This window comes from Sphaeramia orbicularis, chromosome 21 (assembly GCF_902148855.1).
Source record: "Sphaeramia orbicularis chromosome 21, fSphaOr1.1, whole genome shotgun sequence".
Lineage (NCBI taxonomy): Eukaryota > Metazoa > Chordata > Actinopteri > Kurtiformes > Apogonidae > Sphaeramia > Sphaeramia orbicularis.
Genome location: NC_043977.1, coordinates 30,093,504 through 30,111,584, shown reverse-complemented (window position 1 = coordinate 30,111,584; position 18,081 = coordinate 30,093,504).

The following is an 18,081-nucleotide window of genomic DNA, read 5'->3' as shown; positions in this document are numbered from 1 at the left end:
TGTATATTGTGTTCTGAAATAAGTAATTAAAATAATGATGTAATGAAATTACAAAAATCTTTAACTATGACTTGAGATTTCAGTGCAACAGCATGCACAGCTTGCAAGAAGCTGTTTCTATGGCTTATTCAGTAAATATGCAAATGTTTTACAGTAGTTCATTTTGTTCAATTTAATTTCCAAACCATCTTGTTTGTGTCTGTACACTTGATTTTTTTGTCACTGTACTTTAAACAAATAATTCCTATAGTACTTATTCTTTACTACAACTGAAAGGTTTGACAGTAATCGCTGTGGAGTACTGTTGAATTAATGTTGAAGGATAAATGTATGTTTCAGGGCTTTTATTTAAAACATTTAAAAGTTTGCAATACATTTATGTGAAGTAATTAAAATAGCATCATTACTTATTGCTTTTACTTTTACAAGGTTATCTGTAACATTTTTAACTGTATTACATTCCATAAGTAGCCTTCCCAATACTCTGTATATAGTATGTATAAATATAAAGCAATAAAGTACATGTTAGGTTATTCTACTTGATTGTGTTTACAACACCACATGTGCTTGTGTATCAAAATGGAAGTGCCCAGCTCTTATGGATTTGCAGATTTAATTTTGACAGCATGTGCGTCCCACCGTGTGTTTACCACAAAGAGTCCCTCTCTATGGAGCTGAATAATTTCCTCTCCACTTCCCCAACTGCGTGGCATTACAGTGGTTTTCCTAGGCCCAGTGGAGAGCAGTGGGGACCAAATGAAGAAGAGTCACCTGGCGTCTCCTTCCAAGGTCTTGCAGAGTTAACATGTAATGAATAAATTAATATCTAATGAAGGAGAAGGCCACTATTACACTCACCCTGCACTCATGCCATCAGGGAAGATAGAGGTTGAAGTCACTAAATACTGCAGTGGATGCTGTGAATTTACAAACAACATCAAAAGACAGAAAGAGTGGTGCTAAATACTTTGCAAGCTCTCCTACTGTGCTCGTTTGAGCAGAAGTTAATGTCATCTGTACTTTCCTTCTTTTTTCCTATTTTCTCATTTGTGTTTTCATTTAGTGAGGTTCATGCTGGAGTTGTGCTTTCATCACAGTGTGGGCTGATTAAAGAATTTTGACTTTTGGAAGCAGTCTTTTTTCTTGAAAGTAATTGTTTTAAAGGGGTGCGTAATGATCACTTTTTGTTGTGTTTGATTTACGAGTCACATGAAGAGCAGTCACATGATTTCATATAATGAGTCTTTCTTGCCCTTTTCTGCTCCATAACATCGCTATCCAGCCCAACATCCCTCTGTGTTACAGAAGGGTGTACAGTATGGTGTACAATGTATTGAGGTGGCAAAGCCATATGCCCACAGATTTACCTTTCTTGTATCTTTGTCATTGAGGGATTTTTATGCGTCATTGGCACACGTGCAAGGCGAGTCCTGCTGGGCTGTTGCTAATGTCGAGGCCCCCTTGTGAGAGTACATTATCTCTGAGCCTTCCTATTATTCCAGGACAGTCTTTGACTTCTAATGTGCCTATCTACATGTCCCTGGATATGTAGCGTCATTATGAAGAGAACTAACAATCCATTATTCTCATCTCTTGTCATTACAGCAAGCAATACTTCATTAGTTTAAGTTCTCTTGTTTAGTGTCTTAATTTACATAAAAGGACAATTTGCAGTCCAACAAGTACAGACACAAAATTTATCCACACAACAGCTATGCCAAGGAGCAAGGAAAGCTAATCAAACAGGCCAATTATTGTTTGTGTTGAATATAAGCAATGGAGCTGCCAGAGGTGAGACGTATTAACCTCTACCCTGAATTAAATATGATATTTTTAGCTCCAGTGAACTTTCAGGCTGTACTTTGATCCAGTGCCTGTATACAAAGAAAATCAGTGCTGAACTGCACGTTGGAGGAAATACCATTTCCCTGGTCATAGTGCAATGTTCTAATGTAAATGTAGAAAGACAGTGAAAGGAGGGGAGGGAGCATGCAATACCTACACCAGTGATCTGAAACTACACTGTGAAGCAAAACAGTCATTCACATCATTTTCCTACTTGAAGAAACTAATAAAGAACTTATTTTTTGTGTTTTATGCTGGTCACTCTAGCACATCCAACATTATTTATTTTGAGCCTCTCACTGGTGCCGGTTGTGATCCTGATTGGGCTATGTGATATGACATTATTTGAAATACTGTTCCACAGATGCAAATCAATAGAAATGATTTGAAAATGGAATTACACCCTGTGATATGAAGTGTCAAAATGTACTAGCACAAGTAATCCAACTCAGATTACACATAATGGCTGTAATGCTATTGACAAGATAGGTGAAATCCAGAGGGTGTGGGCTCAGTATGGGTGGGGTCTCAACACCCCAAAACACCAAAATAAAATCTCTACTTAGGTCTAGCAAAATTCCCATTACTCTTGCATCTTTTCTTCTAATGAATTTACAACCAAGTTAAGATTAAACTCCCTCACCTGAAGCTCTGAAAGCCAAACTGTTTCTCCCTCAATAAATATTTACAGCATCTGTACTTGATTACTTACTTTCCTTGAGCAAAAAAAAAAAAAAAAAGAATTCATAGTTGACTAAATTATATAGGCCTATATATAAACAATTTTTAAAAAAATATTGACACTTTTTTTTTGACAAATTTAAATATTGAGTTGAGTCCATCTTATGTGAAAAATCCACCTGTTTTACAATTTACTTAAGGAAAATCAGGAGGATTTTTTTTGTTGAGCATATGCAGTTGCTGAAAAAATTATTACACTATCAAAACTCATCAAAAACAATGGTTATGCAATCAAGTTCTAACTCCTGTGTGTATCATGTGACTAAAACAGACAGAAAAGAAAACACAGAATGCTTAAAAGCACCGTTTTTGCCAGTACAATGCTATAGCAATTGATGTAAGAACATAAGTGATTTTGGTTATTATCAAGAAAACTATGGAAAATGGCTAGATATCAGCTCTTTAAGTAAACTCTTATGAGCTATTTTTGTTGTTTTATCATTATATTTGTCCAAACAAATGTACCTTTAGTTGTACCAGACATTAAAATGACCAAGAACCTGAAGAAAACAAGGGTGGTCTAATATTTTTTTCCATGACTGTATTAGTTAAATAACATCAGTAAGCATTATTTTGCACAGTGAAAGGGTGGTGATTTTAGCCAGCTGGTTTATTGTGACCTATTTCCATTTATTTATTTTTTTTTCCTACCTGTTACTCACACTGTGAGAAGTGAAAAAGCTACTCTTATTTTTGTAGATGCAATGACAAAGAACAAGCTTATTCCTATTGTTTTTCTGCACACACAGAGGAAAAGAACAGCCATTGTATCTCCAGTTGTATCAGTACCTGTGCAGCCTCTAATGGACTTCGAGAACAGGAGCATAAGAAGAACAAGTTCTTCAAAGATTTGTTGGGACAATTCTGTCCCACCATAAGCAACCCCATCTTTATTACCTTCTACAGGTGTATGACATGATTTGTTGAACTTTAACTACTGACAAAATGTGCTTTACTTGACATATTTTAACTATGTTTTTGGATTATAAGAATTCAAAATTTAGATCTGAGTTATTGGTTAACATTTAGCCATAAGGTTATTCATTTCCAATACATTTACATGCATAAATATGCATGCTCCCTCACCCTGACCACCCCATAAATCTGTTGTATTTACTTGCAGAACTATTAGCACCACTCCAAAATCAACAAAATATGTCACTGTCCCCCCTATTCTAGTGCCATGTTTGCACAATGACATCACTGACCACTGACTGATTAATCACTCTAATGGTCCATTCTTAGGCAAGAAGGCATTGTCAGGTCACGACCTTGAAAATAGAGGAAATGGTTGCAATAAGCAGGGGGTCATCCTTGTACAGATTTTGTAGAATAGTGTCTCCTGCGTCATAAGTACCAACATACTGTCCATCTAACAGGCAAGTGCCCGCCTGGTTGTCCTTTACCAACAAGAGAACAGCAAGTGGTCTGGTCCCTTGTGCTTGACTAGACAACAGTTTGGCCCTTGAGAACAATAAAACAGTGTCAGTTTCTACAGGAAAATAGAGACAAAGTGAAAGAGGAAACAATTCGTTCACAACAGGACACACGGCCATGGAGGATAACCTGCCTTCAAAGATGCCGGGGTGGTGTTTCAGAATAGTTAAGAGGTGGCGCACTTCAAAAGGCTTGGTGCAGCTCCTGTACAGAGTCGTTTTTCCTGCTATTCTTGTGGGTTGGTTTTGGGTTGCTATAAGTAGCCTGCATCCTGTCCCTCTGTGGTCTCAGGTGGATAGGTTTTGTTTTTGTAGCTGGGGCCAGGCCTTTAATGGCTCTCAGTGCTTCCACTGCTTCTGTTTGGCAGGGTTGATTGGCTTGTTAGCAATGTATACATATATCATACTAGAGAGCAGCCAAGCTCGTGTGTAGGACAAAGAGGTGTAGGGGGGCAGCACAGTAGTGAATAGGAAAGATCAACAATGCACAATTCAACAAATAATGTCCTTGTAAAACTGCTTTAAGCAGTGATTGGAAAAGGTTCATTATTCTGGGTTCTGGCAGGGATTCTAGGTGAGTCAGCATGGAGCAACCTGTCAGTCAATAAGAAGTATAAAGCACAAAGAAACTAAGGGTCTCAGCGTGTGAATGTACCGGTTCATAAATTTCATACAAATTTAGATTTTTGTAATTGTTAAATGAATGTTGCTTGCATGGAAGTATGGCCACCACAAACAATACAATACTTTAGTAATGTATTGCACATGATTTGGCTCATGCTGCTTTCTGGGCATGTTTGTATGGTTCCCCTTTACTTCTAGTGTGTGTCACCTTGGTAACCTGTCCAAGGTTTACCCCACCTTCACCCAATGTCAGCTGGGTCTGGCAGGTCATTGCCGGTATTTGTCAAACAGCAGCTTCCAGGACTGAAAGACGGAGCCAAGCCCAATGTGACAAAACCAGCAAAACCTACTCAAAGGACCACTTGAGGCTACAGACCTCTATGTTAAATGTTCAACTTTTAGCAGAAATAAGCCTGTTTAAACCCTGGTACAAAAAAACAATGTAGCCAATTTAGCACTTTGTAACAACCCTTTATATTACTAGTTCTGTTAAGGGCATAGCCACTAGTGACAGTGGATTGCTGTCCTTGTCTGCTGTGTGGACATTGACAGGTAACTTTACTGCTACGTCAAAATTTTTAGCACTTTGTTTATTTAACAAAACTTTTTCCTTGTCAAGAAGCTTTGTCACAGTTACATTTAAGAAGTTACTCTGACATAATAAGATTCTGTCATGAACTGTACATAATCCCAATCAATATCCAACTACTTAGTATGCATGTTCAATTTGGATAGTAGCTTATTTTTAGCATTAACTCTGTCTTTTTACGCTGTCACCCATTGCCCACCTCCACCTTAAAGATATCAGTCACCTTGAAAATGGCAGTCCACAACCCAATAGGTGATGTCATGAGGGTTTTTCCACTATTATGTCCAGTCTATGGCGTGACATTTCCAGAGTTTGTACCACTCCACACAAACAAGAAAAAAAAAAAGAGTAACATTGCATGACACACTGATTAGCTATGCTGCTAACATCTGTGTAATCTTCTTTTATTTATTTATTTTTTTGTTTGTTTGTTTTGTTGGTTTTATTCACCCTGCAGACTTGGGCCAAGTTTCATGTGTGGCTTACGTACTTACTTTTACACGCATGTCTCGATAAGATATGGTCGACCATTGTAGTAAAAATAATTACAGTGCATGGAAGTGAAGTAACTATAATATTTTAATGGGACTTGTGGCTTAGTAATGTCCTCAAATCCTCTTTGTCCTCAGGTGAGAAAGCATATGTTGTAGGCTTGTCTTAAGTGTCACTGTATCCTCTGGAACCTCCTGGATAAATATATGTTCGAAGATGTGCCAGTCTACAACTTTAGCGGACCCTTCCCCAGCCTTCTGTCTGCCTCTGGTCTCACCTCATGTTTACCTCCTTTCAGAGCTTTTGAGCCCTTTCGAAACATCTTGTACATGTTGATCTGTGGTGGTCTACTGGTTACCTTGGCTCCTCCCTCATCTCTCAAAGGCACACATGGTCCATTGTTTAGAGAACCAAACTTGATTAGCATGTGCTCATCAATAGAGGTTGTAGGCAAGCCACCTAGTGCGGAAAATGACCTCTGTGGTGTAATTACATGTAGTCTGTGGTAACTTGGTGGTCTAAATGGTCTGGTCAAAGTGCACCTCTACTCCCCCTGGCCACCTGCACCAGAGAAGCTTGGGTGACTAACAAAGTCCATAGTCCTGCAAGCACCTCTCTTCCTCCAAACCTGCCTTTCCTCTTAATGGTTTTCAACTTTGTCTGGCTTTCCTCTCCACTACCCTGAACTATAGGTCAACCTCCCCATTAATTACAGCTTCTGGTGATTACAGGGTGAGAGGGAAAGTGGCGGAGTTTGCTTAGTGTGTGGCGGTTCCAAACTGGGCAGTCTCAACTGTTTATTTAACCATGATAGTCGTCCAGGTTAAGTATGTTGATACCATTGTTTCCTTGTGACCCATAACCTCTGCTGCCTGAAATTAATCAAGCCATTCAGGTCTAAGGGTTCAACAAATTTACCTCTACCAAAGAGGTTATATGATCTCTACTCTTTGTTTGTCTGTCCTGTCTTTGTATGCATGATTACGCAAAAATTACTGCACAGATTATGGCCAGGAACAAACCAAGTAAATATTGGAGCAGATCCACAAAAGGGATTGAGGTTGGAATTGTAATTTAGTACTTAGAATACATGAAAAAAAAAAAAATAATAATAATAATAATATTCAGGCATTTGCACCATCTGACTAATTCTAATTGAACTTTGTTACCATCGTAGTAGTCAACAAACTGACTAGTGGCACTAAGTGACAAAAATGAAAAAAACATAGGGAACAATATATGCTTTGTTTGTGATTTAAAAAATACTGTGCATTGGGAAGAAGAGCAAGTTATTGGCCCGTCTTTGAGTGCTGTTTCCAGTTTCCATATAAAGTGCCTTATGCTCCATAAAATTTAAGTACCTGGTGTGTGTGGCATTTTCTTGCATTAATGGTCTAATACAATTAATTTTAATGTCATTACAAAACAATTCACAATATACAGTGGCCATTTCTCTTTCTCTCTCTCTCTCTCTCTTTTTTTTTTTTTTTTTACCTTCGCAAAGCTGTTCCAAGTCCAAAATTTCTAGGTGGGTGTCAGCACACCGGCAAACTTGCACATGCTAACGGGTGCAATCACAGACTCATATCCTGATTGTGCAGTTGGTAGTGTGGACAATGAGGGCGGAGAGAGGGAAATGTGCACGGCAGCTTTCCATTATGAGATAGTGTGTATTACTGTAATCCAGAGGGCCTCCTGCTCGCTGTGGCGTGTGCCAGACTCCTGGGTGGGCAATCTCAGAGACAGTGGGGAGGCCCAGCTTATTTCTGGGCACATTTGGCATGGCCTATATGGCTGTTACAAGAACTAGAAGTGGAACAGAAGTCATAAAAAGACGTTTTGATATTTTAGGGGAAACTTTTTAACTGCTAGAGGTGAAAGGTGTGCTTGATTTATTTTTTCAAAGGGTGCAGTAAATTTAAAACAGCACAGGCTTTTTAACATGGTAATAAGTCAGAGTGGTTATTGCAGCACCTTTTGCTAAAACATGTCATCATCTGAATAACATGTGAATTTAGAGTGTTTCTTTTAGGTTTTTTTTATTTCACTAGTATTTCTTTTTTCTTGTAATTTTGAAAACTGTAGCACCGTACGATATCTGCTGTGATCCTCTATTATGATAAATGCATACATACATTTATGAAAGCTGCTGTGTCAAGTTTTTATTAAGTTAATATAATTATAGTCATCTCCTGTCACTAAATTTCTTGTTCAGAGTGAAATATGGTGCTGGCTTGAAGAACACATGTGAGACCTACTGAACCTCTGAGGGCCTGATATGGCTGCAGGAGACGATGAAAGCCTGTCAATGTTCTGTGAGAAAGCTTATCCATGTGCTGATGGCACCAGGCTGGCACAGGAGCACTGCTCTCTGCTGAGACAGAAAGCGATGGTTGGTGTCCCACTGGAAATGTGTCTCATGCCTGTTAAGGTGTCTGCAGGAACACTGGCACAAAGCATTTTGAAGCTTTGCTATGAAATCACCAAGGAACATAACACTTTTTCACACACAGACACCCACATACACAAACATGCAGAGGTCTAAAACCCAAATATCATGTATCTCTTCAAGTGTAAAGGATGGTAAGAAGATAAATGATGTACTACGTAATGCTAGCTCAAATACGCCTGAAAGTCTTTATGTATTCACCCCCTTTCTGTATCTGAGGTTGTGAATCTTAGCAGGGACACTTGATTACCATAGTTACTGAAATAACAATGATGATCATCCCAAGGTCATAACCTTGCGTGACCTGAGTTCAGGGGAAGGTTGTCAGGGGTTTCCTGAGAATAATAAGTGGGAAATCTTCACTTCCCAGACCTCCCAGTAACCCTACAAAGCAGGAGATTTACGAGGTCCAATGTAGACTGGCCTGATTGGCTTTATGACAGGACTTCCACCCTGTTCTCAGCTACTGTCATGAGGGGGTCCGTAATGCTAAACTTAGGCTGCTCTGTAAGATGTAATCCTCCAAAAATGGTTTGATACAGCAAAATGGGCACTGCTGCAGTTTCGGCGTGTTTATTTAGCATCATGAACTTCCTGATAATTTGTCAGTTAAATATGTTGTCGGCTTTGTCTGCAGGTGCACATGTTGTTGCTCCGTCATGTACTGGTACCCACTAAGGCACTAAACTTGTAAACTTAAATATACTATGCTCGCATGGATGAACAGCTGACTCTCACTCTGATAGACACATACACACACACTCACAGGCATGCACTGGCACAAGTGGAGTCATACATGGGTCACCTGGCAGGTCATGCCCCCCTACTGGTCAGCCCTGCTGTAAGACTGCATTGATTATGTGCTCGTCTGTGAGTATGCACTGAAGCATGTGCATTTTAGCATCTGAACATTTCCTATATGGCTGTATGGTTCGAAATCTTTGAGTCTTTTTGTTTTCTATGTTTTCTGTGTTTCAAGAGGCTTTACATCCAGTCAGTGTCATCTACAGCAGTTTTTTCCTGTGAATCAGATCTTTCACTATGCTTAGAATACAAATTAACTCATAAAGACCCAAACAGCCACTGTCGACCAAAAGCACCTACTGATGTAAACTGTTTAATACCCGATAATCCACTAATTCTATCAATGCATGTAAATGATTGCTGTAAAATGCAGTTTGTCATCTTTTCATTTTCATCAGATATGACCCATTTGGACATTCAGATGCTCTGTAGTGAACATGGATACACCGTCATCTTCTACAACATTGATTCACCAGTAAAACCCATGGAGTTGGATCAATGGCAGTCGATGGAGACACTTGGTATATGTTTAGTTAATCATATATTTTACTCAAAAATTATCTTTTTCTTCAGCTTTTTCTGTTTTGATACATAACCTTTAAATTCACTCTGAGTTTTCATGAGCATCTAAATTAAGTATAGGAAATTAAACATATGAAAATACATGATTTACAGTCAAAAGTGAAAAATACATAGGATAATGTTATGATAAATGGTAATAAATCACTTAATAAAGGTTAAAAAGAGAGAAAAATTCATTTGGGAACTGTCACAATTGTAGCACTGCATCTTTATGGGTTAAAAGACATTTTCCTTTGCTATTATAACCATTTTATCAGCACAGAAAAGACAAACTTAAAAGAAATGTTTGATTATGCAGCCTAAACCAGGCACAAAAACTTTTACTTTTTGGACACCAGCAAAAACTATACATGTTCACCACAAACAGCGGCCTGAAAACACCTGATATGGGCTTGACAGTGTCCCACGTCAGGGGCTACGAAGCAGCCAATAGCCCTACACTCAGAGAAAGAAATGAAAGTAATCAAATCAGGCAAAGGCAGTACCAAATTTAATTGAATGTTTTGCGTATTGTGATGGTACCTCAGATCTCATTTGTTTCTTATTTCTCTTTGTTTTGCAACAGTGAAAGGGTGCTATGTGGTCCACAAGTGACCCACAGCTGCTTTAAATGATACGGTCTGCTAATGGCTGAGAGAAGACACCCTGGGAGCAACCATGAAATATGTGCAAGGACCCATGACCACTGAGATAATAGTCCCAGCCCCAACCATGGATTTTCTCTGTCCATACTCTCCTCAACTCCACTCCCACCTAGGTTTGTAGTGGCTCATGCCTGGGACAGATGGTGCTCTGAGGCCCCTATCTCTCCTGGCTGAGTGGCAGAGCAGGAGGAAGCACAATGCATCATGGGTGATATAAAACAAAACTTGGCATCCCACCAGTTTAATAGCATTTTTTAATGACATGAACTCCTGCAGATGAGAATAATAATCAAGCAATGTGCCTGCAAACACAGTTGTGTCTAAGACTTGTGTATTCACAGTACAATATGGTGTTTTGTTTTGTTTTGTTTTTTTATTTATAGTACAAACAATAAAATCTCTTTCTTGTCGTGCAGGTTTCTAGTCCAGACACTAAGCACCAGCTGCAGTAGGCGAGCGTTGACTATGTCCTAGTGGGGAGTTTTGTGTGTAGGAGCTTTTTGTGGTCACATGTAGAACCACATCCAGGGCAGGAAAGAAGAGAAGATGGGGGCAGCTCTAATTAAAGCCAAAGGAAGAGTGTCATCTGCTGTGAACTCACAACTAGGGGCCACAGCAAATCAATGGACAGCCAGCACTGTCATCATCATCAACAGCTCCCGATCAGGGCAATTGGAGGGGAACAAAAAGGAATGAGAAAGACTCTACCAGGAAGCTTCTACCACCTGTGCAGAGCCAGAGAAAGCAGGGGAGAGGAAGAAAAACACAGAAAGAGACAGAATAAGATTGTAATGCCACGGTTCAAGCTATTGAGAAATGCTGGAGATTTATCGTTTCTTGGTTTAGGGCAGGCAATTTTGTCATCATCACCAAGGACATCTATTTTGATAAACAAAAGTGTGATTGTATGGACATTGGCTGTGAACAGAATGATCTAATGACCCTTTAAAAAAATATAGATTTTTAGAGTCTTGTGCTACAGGATCAAACTGCTGCATACGGTGAGGGCCAATGGTAAATGTTCCTGGCAATATAAAAAGTGTTCCCTAAGAGCAGATTTAGACTATTGAACCCTGTAAGCGGTATCAGTGCTCTCCTGTTTGTGTGAACTGTGCCTCTTGACCAGCAAGCCAAGGGAATGCTGGATCGGATTCTTACGCAAACACATGCACATAAACGGCATGTTCTCATGGCATTAGCATTCCAAATGTTTCTCAAGACGAATGTGAATGCGTCTATTTTTGTCTCAAAACCCTCTCTCTCTCTGATAACTCCCTTTGAATAAATGAATTCTGACAAGGGGAATCTGCATACAAAAACACAGCGGGTTTAGAGGCAGCGGCTGGTCCACCGGTGAGGGCCTCCGAAGCGCTCTCTGAATCTCTTCATTCATTGCTTGTTCCTTATGGGATGGTTCTTTAAATGGCTACTTTGGTTTATCTTATGTCGAACGCTGGAGTTTTACAAGGCAGTACACTGACATATTGAGTCTTATGTACCTCTGGCTGACACCTGCACATTTTTATCCCCCTACCTTTGGGTCTGGATAACAAGTGCAGCGGCGATGAAATTAGCCCTATAATTTTCCTAAGTGGCCAAGTTGTATTAACAAGAGGAATCCACTTAATCTATTTGACCAACCTGCTAATGATCGTGATTTGGCAGTATCTGAGGCCCTGCGCATATTATTAGAGTGCTGCATTCCTTTCTTTCTCTTACTGTTAAAAGGTGCCATATAATTGATAATATTATTATTGTTTGTATTATTACATATTTTAACCCTTCCATGCATAGTGGTCACTACAGTGGACAGCTATTCTACAGCTGTTCTCTTGTATATTCATGGATTTTGTTGTTTTAGTTTCATAATAGCCAACACTTTGGACGCTTACGCATCATCCCTTACACTGCAATTGATAACATTACTGTAACTTTGCTGTTCTAGATAAACCTGATCTAACATGTTTGAGTGTAAATCAATTGCTTGTTATTGTTATTAGACTGTAATTGACAACAAAAAGTTTTTTTTTTTTTTGCATATTATCTCCATGAAGTGAGTAATGACCAGTATTGGAGTATGTTAAAATGTGAGGTAAGATCAGATTAGCAGCATTAGAATGTTTTATTTCATAGTTTTCACACAGAATACCAGTAAATGTACATGTTTCTTTGGTTTAAAAATGAAACGCATGGTGTCCAGCTTAGTGGACATTTTTGCAACTCCATGAAAAATAGCTTCATAGAAAAATTCAGTTGCATTGTTTTTTTAATGCCTAAAGAGGAATAAAAACAATCAGGAAAAAAACATCTTGACTAAGGTTCTCATAATTCATGCATGAAAGGGTTAAGCTGTATTAGCTATTTTTTATAGATAGATACATTTTTATGAGAAAATTTTCAGCAAATGGCATATTTAGAGAACCAGCAGTAACACATCTAAAGGTATTTTAGTGGTTTCTCTGTCCAATATTTAATCTCTTTTGGCACTATTTTTTAATTTAATACTCCTCAAGCTAATAATAGCTTTGTAGCTGCAACTTGCATCACTATGTTCAAAAAGCAAAAACTAAGTTTATAGGCCTGCCATTTGGTGCTGAGCAGGTGGAGCTTTTTTACCCCCCCCCAAAAAAGAGAAGGTGGTGCTCGTGAGCCAAGGCAGTAAAGTTGCAGGCCAAGCATCAAACTGAGTTGCAACAGTGTCTCGTATTACACCTATATTCCATGTTTATTAAGTGTTGTGTTATGCAAATCCATTCTATCTCAGATAAAATGCGTGTAAGAATGTAGCTTTAGTTTACACTATGTGGAATCTCTTTTGTGAAATTTCTACTGCTTGGAGGATGGAATTGGGGAGTATTGTTTTTTCTTGACCATTTAAGTCTTTTTTTTTTAAGTCATGTTCTTTTCAGAATAGAGGGAAACATATTACTTTATCCTAAATATGCAGACAGACCTACTGACATGCTTTGTTTCATTCTGCATAAACCTTACATATGAGATAGTGCTGTTTTTGGCACTCCACTCATCATCCCATGTGGTGCTGGTGGGCATATAGAGCAGACTTTCAAAGCGGTACCATCTCCATATGTTCACTACGATAATCTTTTATCCTCCATCCTTGACTCCCTTCCTCGCCTGTGGCAATAATTTTATTTCTGCATCAATTAGCACAGTGATTAATACAACAAGCAAACAGTTTAGAGGTAATGGCACACAATTAACATCTTTCCTCATCATAAAGGATATGAGAAAGAGTCACACCACCATTCTGTCTGCCTGGAATAGAGAGTGTTTTGTCCCTAGTTCATATGCTCTGGGATGGAAGTGGAGTAGGCCCGGCTTTGTATTTTGCCGTCACCACATTAGTCTAATTATAAATAGCTGAAAATTAGTCTTGCAAATCAGTACTGTGTGTGACACCCATACCCCCATCCCACCCCCAAACACACACAGACACACACACCACTTGCTAAATAGGAGAGTGAATGAGAATGCTTTGCTTTTCAATGCAATACCACCATGAAAGTGCCAACCCACACTTGAAATGCCAACAACCCTGGTGTAAAGGCACCATTCAGTTGCTTTGTATCCAAACTTGTTACTGACTTACTTTTACCACCTACCCCCGTCTCTTTTCTCTTTTTCTGTTTTCTAATTACAAACCAATTGGCACTGGCAGGGTGTGCATGGGTAAATAGAGCTGTAGGGACCTGTCATGTGTGTAGTAGTGGAGAGAGGTCCTCGCAGCGCTGAGGGATAAGATGATTTGTTGTGATTGACAGCTACCTTGAGACTGGCCTGATGGAGTTGTCAAAGCTGTATGGTAACAGCCTGTTTCCTTACCACTGCAGATGTACTCTGCTCCGCTGTACTGCACACACACACACACAGCATTTTCTAGCATTAGGCACATGATGGGAACTCAAATATTTATAAGGACAATGGTTTTTTAGATGCAACATGAGAGGAGAATGTCAAATTTCAAATCAAATTTTGCTTTCAGGGTTATTCTAGTATAAATAAGCATTTTGTACTGACAGTTTCACACTGCCACCTCTTCCATATCACAGCCTTGTTTTTTCTACAAAACCAAGACAGCGCTGTATTTGAGGGTGCCGTCTTGGGCTAACATCGGGTGTGTGAATACAATGGCAATCCTACATCTGGGAACTCAGTGGGAAAACTATCCCATTTCTCACTTGTGCTGTTAGAAGAAGGTGTTCATTTTTACAAGGTGGATAGTGTTACTACGAAATGAAGTTGTGCAAAATTCCCTGTGAAAATCTAGTTATGAGCATCAGCTATGATTTTGACTGGTACTATTCATCACGAGTCCACTGAGAGTGAGCAGAGTTTATAGTGGGTTGAGGCTTTTCCCATGGTTTCTGTGTAATAGGAAAATTCAAAAATTATATCTCAAACACCAAAAAAAAAAAAAAGATAATAAAGTGGAATATAATGCAAAGTTCTTTTTCTGTTCATGTAAAGGGTGCTGATAGTAGACACGAGAAAGTCTTTTTATCACATGCAAACCAAAAAGCTTCATGGGCAGAACTGCTATAATACATGTTCTGACATGTTGTGCAGTCTTTGTGATATAGAAGGTAACTTCACCACCAGGTTCAAGGAATGGGAGCAAAGATGTATCACATTCTGTAATAGTGGCTCTGCTTTAATGGGGTGTAGAATAACTGGCCTCACTCTGCACTTGGTCACCGGATTTCTCCTCTGGCCCCAAGTCTTTTTTTCCTTTTCTCCCTCATTTTCCCTTGCGTCTTGTTCTCTTTGCAGTTATTCATCTCAGGAACAAAAGCTAAGTGTTTAGCTGTGAGCCAGATCAAGGGCCTGCTTCTTCCTCCCAGGAAAAGGTGGAATAACAAACATGGCCGACGTTGAAATCAGCCATACCTTCTGTTGGCTCCAGACTCCCACATCTGTGCCGCGCCTCTCTCTGTCTCCCACACAGCTGCTGCCGAGGCTGGAGAGGCTTCAGCCCAGTGCCTCCCAGCTCCCATCACCAAGGATTCCCCTGGGAATCGTTTGACTGGCACCCAGACTGCCAACCAGATGATGGATCCTACCAGGAGAATCAGACTTGACAGGGGGAGGTGAGGCTGCAGGAGAAGCCACCACTGAACCTGAGGACGAGGGGCAGATGCGGTCAACTGCCTCTGCTCTGTGTGTGTTTGTGTGTGTGTGTGTGCGTGTGTGTGTGTGTGTGTGTGTGTGTGTGTATGAGATCTGTAAGCATGTGTGTGTTATACATGTACAAATGCCCATGCCTGTGGGTAGTTATTTTGGCACATGCAGAAGAGTGTTGTTTTTTTTTTTTTTTTTCATTCCAGTCGCATTCCCCATCTGGACGCAAAGTATTTCATTAGCTGTAAGATGTTTCATTTTATTCTGAAAGCTGACAAAATATCTGCAGTGTTTGACTTTTTTTCATGTCTAAACTTCCCCAAACGACAAAAAACACAACTGACACGTGAAAGTTAACAAACATACTTGAACTGAAAGGAAGGATGTGTGCTGAACATATTTTGTGGCCTATACAATTTTGACACTGGGTCCTTGAGCCAGTACTAACCAACCTATTACCTATACCACAGGTAAAATGATCACATCTATAATTTGTAATTTTCAACTATAAAAATAAAAAAAAAAATAAACCATCCTGAAACCTTTTTACTTGGCTCAGCATATTGTTTTGTCATGTCTGGCATGACCAGCTTGATCTTGTGATACCAGCTGGATGAAAGCTTCATTCTTGCCCTGCGGCGTCCTGCTGTGCCATTGCCTCAACCAGACACTGTGATGGTAAGTGACTGCTGTAATTGTTCTGCTCCCAGCTCTTACACTTCAGCCATCCAACTGGCTCCTTCCTTCTGGTCGTGCCACATTGCCCTCATGAGCCATCTTGCCAAGCACCCACACCCCCCAACACAGAGACATAATGCAATTGTACAGTTTGATGTTGATCAGAATATTGTTTTCAGAGCAACGCTTGTCATCAAGCATTTACACAATTCTTATCATCCTGAATAAATATTACCAACATGAAAATATATGATAAAATAAAAATGGTCATTATAGCATTAATCAATTTGGTTCTGTAGACATATTCCAGTATTTTTTCAGCTTTAGTTCCCAAAATAGGTTTGAAAACCTGCGTCACACATCTTATTATTATTTTTCTTTATTTTGAAAGTATCATCTTGTAATAGTTTTGGTTTTATATCCAATTTTCACGATGAGCTGCTGCAACACAGCAATAATGAATATATTTCTTTTTATGGACTTTAATGTGTTGAAGTACAAAAAAAGAAGATCTTTCTCAAGAAATAGTGTCCTGGCGAGTGCTGATTTTCTAAGAAATTATCCAAGTGAAAGCTGTTAGCCGCTGATGTCTTAATACTGGATGTTTTAATGCCCAGGAAAATAAAATCTAAATTGCACCAATAACTGGATGAAAAATTACTGTTTCTGTTTTAAAATGTGTATCTCACAAGCAAGTTAAGTGATTCTTTTACTTATACTCTATTCATTTAGAAACTCTATGATAAAATTGAAAATAACAACAACAAAAAAACTAATGAAAAATATATGTATTTATGTCACATCCTAAATGTTTACTTAGTTCCCTGCATGTTTGCATCATCATCTCTTGTGCGATTGTGCATGCACTGAAATTATCTTGTTGCCTCATGTAGCCTCACTAATATGCCTGCACCCGCACGCTCACACCCATACACACACCCATACACACACAGACACGCACAAGAAAACAAACAGAGGAGAGGGGAGAAAAAGAAGAGGGGAGGGTTGCTCACTGTACTGTACATCAAATATTAAATTGTTTACCATGGTAAATAGACTCATTTTACCCCAGTCTGTTTGAAGTGACAGTCAGTGCTGTGAGTAGCGGATTAAGTAGATCAGGACTTGTTGTATAGTGGGTCCTGCTACTGTAACTAAGAGACTCATTTTCCATTCACTCTGTTGTGTCCTTTCCTCACACACTGCTGGCAGTCTGCAGTGGTCAGAATGGACATTAGTACCTATGTTATTAGGTGACAAAGTTGGAGCCCTGAAGTGGTTGCAATCCATTTACTTATGTAAGACATGTCACAGTGAAAAGCAGGAAAATGAGCAGAGTGAGGATAAAATAAAACCAGCAAGGAAACATGAAAAAAAGAAAAACTGTGCTTTAGAGCTGAGACTCCCGCTTTAGCTCTGCAGCTACCACACCATCCATTCATCAGCAATTCATCTCTCTTTACCCATGGGGTATGAATGTACACATAGACACGAACAGATGCATGTACACTCAAAACCAACTTCAGAGATTCATGTGTCTGGCTTTTATCTAGCCTAACCACCAGTAGTCAAGTCAGGAACCTTGTGAATAATTCACCGTATTTACCTGCTCCTTTCTTCAAGACTCATAATGTTTGTATTGCAGTAAAAGTATATGAAAAAATAAATAAATAAATAAGTACTACATGAACATGTGAATGCATAAATAACTAAAGGAGCAATGATGCAGGCGAGTGTCTCAGCCAGAGGTATGTTGCCATCTTCTGGTTTTGGAGTCAAACTTCAGGGTAAGGTGTAATTTTGCCCTGAGATCCTTAGTGTTATTTATCATATACTTGTAGCCTAATTGTAAAATAAAATGTAAATCTGTATTTTCACTTGCATGACTGTGCCAAAATAAAACTTACAAAATGTGGTGTTGTTGCTTTCCTTTGTTTCACACACTAATAATGCACTTGTTTGGTTCTAAGTGTCTTGTGTTTTGTTTAAATGCACTGCACATCAAGAATTCATCAATAAATGTTACTACTGACATATGAAAATTGTGTTAATGTTGTT